Source organism: Sapajus apella, unplaced genomic scaffold, assembly GCF_009761245.1.
Source record: "Sapajus apella isolate SASKATOON/1434 unplaced genomic scaffold, GSC_monkey_1.0 scaffold2255, whole genome shotgun sequence".
Taxonomy (NCBI): domain Eukaryota; kingdom Metazoa; phylum Chordata; class Mammalia; order Primates; family Cebidae; genus Sapajus; species Sapajus apella.
Genome location: NW_022439181.1, coordinates 1 through 10,410, shown reverse-complemented (window position 1 = coordinate 10,410; position 10,410 = coordinate 1). Strand labels below are relative to the sequence as shown.

At 34.5% G+C, this 10,410-nt stretch overlaps 1 long non-coding RNA gene across 2 annotated transcripts; it reads right to left on the bottom strand.

Annotated features, from left to right (window-relative positions):
- Positions 1 to 5: 5 nt before the first annotated feature.
- LOC116547169 lies at positions 6 to 10,404 on the bottom strand. 2 transcript variants are annotated; one of them, XR_004266966.1, is made up of 4 exons: positions 9,681 to 10,404; positions 8,812 to 8,902; positions 3,043 to 4,448; positions 6 to 48 (listed from the first exon to the last, which is right to left on the bottom strand). It is a non-coding gene; the product is annotated as an uncharacterized LOC116547169 (long non-coding RNA). The 2 variants fall into 2 exon arrangements; XR_004266965.1 differs by lacking the exon at positions 6 to 48 and having other exon boundaries at positions 1,994 to 4,448; positions 9,681 to 10,121.
- Between the last annotated feature and the right edge of the window lie 6 nt (positions 10,405 to 10,410).

Sequence of the window (10,410 nt, the reverse complement as noted above, 5' to 3'; positions counted from 1 at the left end):
CACACACACACACACACACACACACACACACACACACACACACACACTCTCCATTATAATTACAATCAACCCAAAGTAAACAGTACTAGTAGTAGCAGTCCTATTTTCTACATCCAGTTCTATTAATAATAATAACAACTTATTGAGCCATTAGTATGTCCCAAAAACTGTTCTTAGACTATTACGTGTATTATTTAATTACCACAACAGCTCTACAAGAAGGGTAGTACTTTTATTCCCATCTTACAAAAATGAAAATGAAGCACAGAGAAATGAAATAATTAAACCAAGCTCCAGAGCTCATAAGCAGTGACGCTTTCATGCTACAATACCCATGTCGTTTCATTTCACATACAATCATTAATAAGCTTGGTCACCCAGGAAATATTTATTGAACGCCACAGGAAAACACATTTGGAATTCTAAATGGTTATCTTCCCTCCTTCATTAACTTTGAGGAGGAACAAGACAAACTACTGAAGGAAGAGGTCTTGTAGTGTGGCTGTAAATGTTTTCTATTCTATATACTATATCACCTATTGCTAAGAAAGCATTCCCTCAGGTCAATCACTTTCATGGACTTTGTAAGAAAATAAGTCTTCTCCTTAGGAAAAGCACAAAAGTGAGATAGGCATGGATATGGAAGAGAGAAGTGTTTTTACAGATTGTGTAGACTGAAGATAGCCAGAAATTATTTGACACCCCTACTGATAAAAGGTGAGGTCTATATACCTTCCCACTGAATTTGAGTGGGCCTATTAATGATAAAAATTACACTATGAAAGGAGACCTAATGATATGACTTTAAAAAATCTACCTTGGCCAGGTGCAGTGGCTCACACCTATAAGCCCAGCACTTTGGGAGGCCAAGGTAGGCAGATCACGAGGTCAGGAGTTTGAGACCCACCTGGCTAACATGGTGAAACCCCGGTGCTACTAAAAATACAAAAATTAGCAGGGTGTGGTGGCGTGCACCTGTAATCCTAGCTACTTAGGCAGCTGAAGCAGGAGAATTGCTCAAGCCCAGGAGGCAAAGGTTGCAGTGAGCCAAGATCACGCCACTGTACTCCAGCCTGAGCAACAGAGCGAGGCTGCATCTCAAAGAAGAAAATCATACATATTTAAAGTAACACATCAAGGGCCAGGTGTGGTGGCTCACGCCTGTAATCCCAGCACTTTGGGAGGTCGAGGTGGGCAGATCACTGGAGGTCAGGAGTTTGAGACCAGCCTGGACCACATGGTGAAACCCCATCTCTATTAAAAATACAAAAAAAAAAAAAAAAATTAGCCAGGCCTGGTGGCACACCTGTAGTCCCAGCTACCTAGGAGGCTGGGGCAAAAGAATTGCTTGAACCCAGAAGGCAGAGGTTACAGAGAGCCAAGATTGCACCACTGCACTCCAGCCTGGGCATCACAGCAAGACTCTGTCTCAAAAAAAAAAAAAAGTAACACATCAAGCTTCTAAGTCCTACCATTTCATTTCTTTCCATTATTAAATTTGGAAAAATGGTAGTAAAACAATGTATCAGTCAAGAAAAACATCAAGCCAACATCTAGACTGAACTTATTCTATATGCAGCAAGAATATAAATTTATGGGTACTATCAATTCAATATTCTACTCTGAAGAAGTACCAAAGGCATAATTCACTGAATTTCAGTAGCAAGTAGTTTAATTTAAATGTAAGAAGCAAATACATATTTTAGGAATTTAAAATATTTCAAACAAATGAAATCATGTGAACAACACACACAAGTAGGACACTACTCAGCTTCCTATCCTTGCCTTAAAAATCTAAGGAAAATGTCTTTTTTTTTTTCTGAAACACTGCTCATCGAAATTCTGTAATCAACCATATACCTTTTTTATTCAAAAGATATACACAAAAGTATTGCTTTCACCTCAAACAATCACTTTTATATCCAAGTTTTAATTTAATATGTTTCATTCTAACCTAAAAAGAAGGGCCCACTCCTAGGTATATTGGCTCAAAAGCCCTAAAGTTATACTGCAACTCTTTCTTTTAGTCAAGTTTATTCTCTTTCATACCCTGAGCAGTCCGAAATGGCCAAAGGTCCATAACAAATAACAACTTTTTAATTGTGAACTGAAATGCAAATCATGACTGAGATATAGAACTTAGCAGTGACTGAGCCAAGCACTACCCAGCATCCTGATCTCAAAGAAGCATTAGTATTCTCTACCAGTTTCCAAATATATCAAGTAGATTCTCATTATTTGTGCTAGTTATATTCCATAAAGTCACTACACATCATGAATTAGCAAATACCAGATCACTGCTCCTAAGGGTAATCAAAAAGAATTAGCTTCCTGCTAGCCTCTGGTCACAACAATTTTATCTACTAATCAATACATAACCTTGTCTTAGTGTGCTTCTGTTTAAAGGTATCTTATTTAATATATATATTGTTAATTTATTAACATTGAACTCACAGCCAAAAGCACTGTAATTCATGCCTAAACAAAGTTTATCTAACACACGTATTTTCTCCGTAACACACATCACAACCTTCTTGTGCTTCAAACACTACATAACAGTTGAGCAGTATGCTTAGGGTACATTTTAAACACCTAAATCACCAGCAAAAAGCATAAAAATATAAAAAATGAGGTACTAAATATACCGTAAAAAGGACACTTTACAGAATGAGAGCTGAAACAAAGCAGAGCATCACCTTGTTTAACCTCAGCTGCCAACATGCACATTGGACAACTCAAATTTTTCATCATTCTGAATATGTCCATGAATGGCTGCAAAAGCTTTGCATGTATTGATCTGATTTACAGATATATTTTGGCAAGTAAGTGAATTCACAAATACAGATTCTGTAATTAATAAAGAACAACTATAATAACTTTCATTAAGAGCCTAAAGGAACCTGAAAGTCTGTTACATTTTATTACCCTTTATGATGACAAAAATATGTGCTTCGGTAATATTTAAAAATCTGAAGCCTTCAGATATCTCAAGGGTCTTCTGTGTATTTAGACATTTAGGTAACAGCATACACACATACACACTCCTTCAATATATAAAGGCACTGAACATATTTGTCCATATATTCAACAAACATGTGCTGAACAGCTATCATGTGTCTCACACAGGTTTAGGCACTGGGAACACAGAAGTGAAGAAAATAAAGTAATTCTCTCTCACAGCTTATATTTAACGAAAGGAAGATAAAAGAAATAAAAGCAATCAATCACCAGAGGACAATAAGAGCTACAAGGCAAAATAGGGGGATAAAGAGTAGCAGTTATTATTTTAGTTAGAGTAGACAGGGAAGGATTCTTTGAGGCAACAATTGAACCCAGAACCAAATAAAATGAAAAACTGAGCCATGCAAATGTATAAGGAAACATCATTCCAGGTAAAAGGAGCAAGTGCAAAAGACCCTGAGGTCAACGTGCTAAAGATCACCAAAAAGGCCAGTGTTGGATGGAGGGTACTGAGAGGAAAAAGAACACAAATAAGCTAAAATTAAAGAAGTGGCCAAGGGTCCAAGGCGGTACAGTCTTGTAGGCTAAGATATAAAAGCTATGGGTTAAGTTCTGAGAGTGATAGGAAGGCACGTAGGGATTTTGAGCAGAGAGTGACCATACTCACAATTCACATTTTAAGGGTCATCTTGCATGTTGCAGAGAAAACATAGTACAGGAGAAAAGGTGTAAAGAGGGAGACTACTTATAAGGCTACTATAATAAACCAGATATTAACTGCTGATGGCTTGGACTAGACCAGTATGGGAGATGGTGAAAAGTGGTCAGATTCAGGCTATAAGAAAGCTGACAGGATTTGATGACAGAATAAATAGGAGATAGAAAAGAGAGAAGTCAAAAATGGCTTGAGGAGCCACCCTGAGCAACTAAGTAAATGACAATACCACTTACTAAGACAAGGAACACCTGGGTAGGAGCAAGTTGCACAGAACAGAGAAATCAGTTTTACATGTATCAGAGATGGAATTAATGGGCAGTTCAATCAAGGGTGTCTGTCCACTCAGATTCCCTGCCAGTATAAGGAATTTTAAGGTAGTAATTTGCTGACTACTTATTAGAAGCTAAAGAGGATTCTGTGACTAACTTGGAAATTCCAACATCATTTACAATATTTTGTTTGTTGAAAAAAAGTGTTTCCAGATCAAATACCTTTCTTAAAAATAATTTGATAAAATATAATCCAATCATAAATTGAGAACTTTCAATAATTGCTACAGTTAAATATGTAACATATATCTCTGAAGCTATCTTACTTGCTGTTCAATGAAGTTAACATGATTTTTATTACCTGTGGAGTTTCATTTCATTTTCTTGATATAATTCAGTCATTACTTTAAGTTTCTGTTGAAGCTTCTGATTCTCACTTTCAAAATGTGTATTTTCTGACTGCAAAGATGCTTGTTCAGTCTGAAGATTTTTAATATGCTCTATATAAAAATTTTAAGTCATAATTAAAGGAGTAAACATTTGAGTTGCAAATTAACATTTCAGAAAGATAAAAATTACAAAAAATAATAAATTATTAATAAACTAAACTTTTTCCATTAACAGAAAATCTACAAGGTATTTTGTTTACCCAAATGTTTTTATTGTTATTAGTTGACACATAAAAATTGCACATATTTATGTGGTACAGTATGATATTTCAATACAGGTATTCAATGTGTAATAATCTTATCAGGGTAATTAGCATATCCATCACCTCCAGCATTTGTCATTATGTTATAAACATTCAAAATCCTCTCTTCTAGCTATTTACAAATAAAAAATATGACAAATGAAGTAGATTGAAGAAAAATAATAAATATACAATAACTAGTCACTCTACAGTGCTACAGAACACTAGAAATCATTCCACCTATCTAGTTATAATTTTGTAAATGCTAACTAACCTTTTCTTAACTCCCTACCCCCTACACTTCCCATCCTCATATTACTATTACTATTCCACTCTCTATTAAATGAGATCAACTTTTTTAGCTCCCATATATGAGAACATGCAGCACTGCTCTTTCTGGCATGGCTTAGTTCACTTTAAATTGGCTCACTCATGTTGCCACAAAACAGAATGCCATTATTTTTTGATGGCTGAATAGTGTTCAACTGAGTATATTAATATTTTAAGTAAGGACCTATATAAATTACTTTAATTTTGGCTAGGCGTGGTGGCTCACACCTGTAATCACGGCACTTGGGAAGGCCAAAATGGGTAGATCACCAAAGGCCAGGAGTTCAAGACCAGCCTGGCCAATATGGCAAAACCCCAACTCTACTTAAAATACAAAAATTAGTCAGACATGGTGGGAAGTGCCTGTAAGCCCAGCTACTTGGGAGGCCTAGAAGGAGAACTGCTTGAACCTGGGAGGCAGAGGTTGCAGTAAGCCAAAATCACACCACTGCACTCCAGCCTAGGTGACAGGGTGAGACCCTGTATCCAAAAAAGAAAAAAAAAAAATCGTTTTAATTTTTATTATTATTTACAGGATTCCTAAGACCTTCAACATTCTAATTCTAGCATCTAATTTTCAATTTGGGAGCCAAATGCCACTAAAGTTCTCAGGAAGATTTTGGAGATAAGAGTTTTAAAGGGCAACATTGTAGTTCAACATTCCCTGTAAAACTATTTCCAGACAATGAATAATACCTGTTTTTATCTAGTGAAAACTTTATCTTTCAATAATAAATTCTACCTAGCCCTCCCTTTTAAGCTAAAATTTTGATATGTAAGTCAAGCTAGAAATCCGCATCTTTTCATAACAATCGCTCAAACATACTCCTAGTTTAAAATACACCAAGACTGGAGAGATAAACACCAATTTTGTTTCAACTGCTAAACCAAGTTTTAAAAAAATCTATAAAAATGAATAATTCTAAATAATTATGAATGCTTTATAATGTATGCACCAATTTTTTTAAAAACCTCATTTCTCTCCTAACATAATAAATGCTGAGCTCCTCTAAAACTGAAATATCAACTCTGAATATCTCTAATATTAAGGTACCAATATAATAACTTCAACTCCTCTAAGATGAAGGAACGTATCATCTCCCATAACATGTGTATGAATCACCACCACAAATCTTAAAAGACAAAACTCACTCTGACTAAAGAGGGAAGTTTTGGAAATAGTATTAACAAACAGAAAATTTTCGAATTATATGTAATGGTATTTAATTATTCTAAAACACTCATGATATAACTTGGGTTTGTGTCCCCACCCAAATTTCATGTTGAACTGTAATACCCAGTGTTAGAGGTGTGGCCTGATGGGAGGTGAATGGATCATGGGCATGATTTCTCATGGTTTATTACCATCCTCCTAGTGCTGTCTCCCCCTGGGTGATAGAGTTCTCATGAGATCTAGTTGTTTAAAAGTGTGTAACACCTCCCCCTTCACTCTCTTCCTCCTGCTCCCACCATGTACGATGTGCCAGTTTCCCCTTCACCTTCCACCATGATTCTAAGTTTTCCTGACACCTCCCCGGAAGCAGAAACCTGTACAGACCACAAAACCATGAGTCATTTAAACCTCTTTTCTTTACAAAGTACCCAGTTTCAGGTAGCTCCTTACAGCAATGTGAGAACAGACTAATACAACCCATTAAACATACACACCAAAAGAACATTTTCAGTAAATACGTAAACATTAAATGATTAAATGTACAGGAAATTGTACATAACTATCTTTCCACAGAAATTTTTTAATCTACATCAGAAAAAAAATTCATTGACCTAGGCTTTAAGCCATTGCCAAGAACAATCACATAAAGAGATCAACGCTGGGTATTATCTCTACTAAAATTCATCATCCCTATTGTAAAACAAACAAGCAAACTACAACCCAACACTTAATTCTTTAATATACTTTTGTGCCTTTTTTTTTTTTTTTTTTTGACACAGAGTCTCACTTGGTCGCCCAGGCTGGAGTGCAGTGGTGAGATCTTGGCTCACTACAACCTCCACCTCCCATGTTCAAGCAATTCTCATGCCTCAGCCTCCCAAGCAGCTGGAACTACGGGCATGTAACACCACACCCAACTAATTTTTGTATTTTTAGTGGAAACATGGTTTAGCCATGTTGGACATGCTGGTCTCCAACTCCCGAGATCAAGTGATCCGCTCACCTCTGCCTCCCAAAGTGCTAGGATTACAAGTACAAGCCACCGCACCTGGCCATATTTTTGCACTTCTACTCTAGCTATTTTGTTTTGAATTGTCTGTAACTTAACCACTGTAAATGATTACCACATAAGGCATAAACAGTTTGGAGGAAAATCTTCATGCTATGAATAAATGATTAATTACAGAAATTTATCTTTCATGATCCATTAAAAAAACAAAGTTAGATTTGGAAGAAGAGTACAGGCAGATATACAGTCTCCAAATATTAGTCTAAGAAAAACATAAAGATTTGCCAGGAAATTGTATTAAGGAGTGGGGTAACTGGTGAGCAAATTTCCTTGCTACTCCAGCACTTTCTACACACATTTTTTCAAATACAGCTTTCTTGAAAGTAAGCTATCTTTTCCTTCTGTGAATTTCCCATGACTTTTAGTACAACGCTTTACATATAGCAACAGTCTCTTAAACTAATACTAATGTTTCTTAAAATCCAAAAATAATCCAATTACTAAAATCATGTGAGTAGGATACAATCATTTTTTGTTTGTTTATTTTGTTTGTTTGTTTGTTTGTTTTTGAGACGGAGTTTCGCTCTTGTTACCCAGGCTGGAGTATAATGGCGCACTCTCAGCTCACTGCAACCTTCACCTCGAGTTCAAGCGATTCTGCCTCAGTCTCTTGAGTAGCTGGGATTACAAGCACCCACCGCCACATCCGGCTAATTTTTGTATTTTAAGTAGAGACGGGGTTTCTCATGTTGGCCAGGCTGGTCTCGAACTCCCGACCTCAGGTGATCTGCCTGCCTCAGCCTCCCAAACTACTTGGATTACAGGCATGAGCCACTGCACCCAGACAGGTATATGATAATTTTTAATAACCTCTATCTTTGGTGGTTCAATCTTTTAAAATACTATTATAAATGCAGTTCACTTACTGTAGAAGTTTTTGAAAATACAGGTAAGTGAAAAGAATATAAAAATCTGCCCATAATCCCATATTCAGAGATAATTATTATTGACATTTGAGTATGTCCTTCTGGTCTTTTCTGATGCAAATGTATATGGTAAATTTTTTTAATTTTTATTTGTACAAAATGAGGTGCTATTTATCCCAATTTTAAAACTTTTCAAACATATTGACAGAACTTGTTTACTTTTTGAAAATACAAACACTATCTGCAAAATAAACATAAATGTTTTCAATTAAAACAAAAACTTCATTTCTACAGGTCTAACATCACTCTGGTATGTGCTAATATACTATGTATGTACATTAAAGGAATGAATCATACTGCAAGTAGTACCACTACTGAAGATCAATTTTTCAATTAACAAAGACTTTCAACATTAAGTTTCAATTTGCTACTTTTTAACATCTAAAACCATACCAAACACATAACAGTGTAATACATTAAAAAATAAATATGGTTTTACATGTTTTTCTAAAAAATTCATTAATTTTACATAAATATAGAGGAAATTGGTATGCCTTTCGCAATGACAACTAAAATCAGAACTAATGTTTCACAAATACCCAACAAGGACAAAAGTTAAAAAAAAAAATCAAATTGGATCTTCCCAAAATTAATTCAATTAATTTTTACCACTCTCTAAAAGGAGATGTACTTACTTAGAAAAACATTAAAAGTATGTATGTAGATGACCTACCTGTAAGCTCTTCCTTTGTCTTATCAACTTCAGATAACTGAATATATATTTGGTTTCTTTCTCCTTCTAAGGTTTTTAAACAAGCATTTAACTTTAAAGAAGAGAAGGAAAAAAAAAAAACATAAAAAATTAAAAAAAAAAAAAAAAAAAAAAAACATAAACCTCATTATAACACCCCCAACACTTTTTAAGTTATTTTATCATTTTGATGAATTATCACCCGGAATACAGAAACTAATAATGCAGCTTCCATCTAAAAAAACCAGCAAAGTCATTAATGCTTGCTAAGTATCAGAACAAGGGATAGAGAAAAGTAGTGAATGTTTTTCACTGGATGCTTAAAAAGTGACTATTTTCATTCTATTTACTTTCAACAAAAGTTTTTATTAAAGTAGCCTTCAAACTACACTATCAAGACTTCATATAGATCAGCATAAATTAGGAATCCACTACTAGGGTGGAAAAGAGAAGAAATAAACCAGAAAAAAAGGAACCTGGCATTTACTTCTCAAAATAGGATTAGGGCAGAAAGGGTAATAAAATACTTAGACTAGAAGAAAAAAGAATGACCAAGGGAAGTACAAAATAAAATACAAGAAACATTTTAAATATATTCTTATCTGAAAAAATGAGTACAGAACTTGGAACTTTTTATTTTGATAAATTCTAAAAATTATATAAATTTCTAAACTTAATAATTAAAAGTAAAAAGCAATTGATGACAAAAATTCTGATCATTTATTGAATATATTTCTATGGGAACATAAAATGGACTTTTTAAACAGTTACTAAAGGAGATATGAGTTTAAACCATGTTCTCTTTCTTCTTTCTTCCTCCCTATTCTTTATATTTATGTAATAACACAAACCTTAGCAGCATGTATCAGTTTCTTCAAAGCTCCTTTTGGAGGATTATCTACAGTGAAAATCGAAAGCACAACAATGATTTGGGAAAGTAGTACAATACGACAAAAGACATCCAAATAATTTTATCAGTTCACTCAACGAGAGACTTATAATCCCTCTTCTTGCTACAATAAAGAATTTGGTATAAAGCAGAATGGCCTTGGACCTGCTCCCAGGAAGCTAAACAATAAAAGCACTGAAATGCCATATCATTTAACAAGGTTCTTCAGCTCCAACTTCAAGAACAGAGTTATAGCAAGGACTCAATATTCATCTAAATATAGACCACAATTGTTAACTACTCTTGGATTCTTACAGCATCCAAAATATGAGTAAAATTATAACCCAAGTTAAAATAACATTAAACAAGCATGAGTTTTCTCAGTTATAGAAAGGATTATTTTATACATAATGAAGTAGAAATTAAAAAGTACAAACAGAACTTTATATACTTATTTTAGAGATGTAATTTTTTCCAATATATTAATGTTATGAAAAAAAATTTTAATCACACTTTTTCCTCCTTAATAAATGTGTTACTTATACAGGGGGCTAGGGAAGCGAACAGAAAAATGACATAAAAGTCTGAAGAACTACCACTGGGGTCAAATGAGAGAGGGGTACATGGAACCTCTGTACTAGTTATAGAACTCCCTATGAAGCCATTATTTCAAAATAAAAAGGATTTTTTTA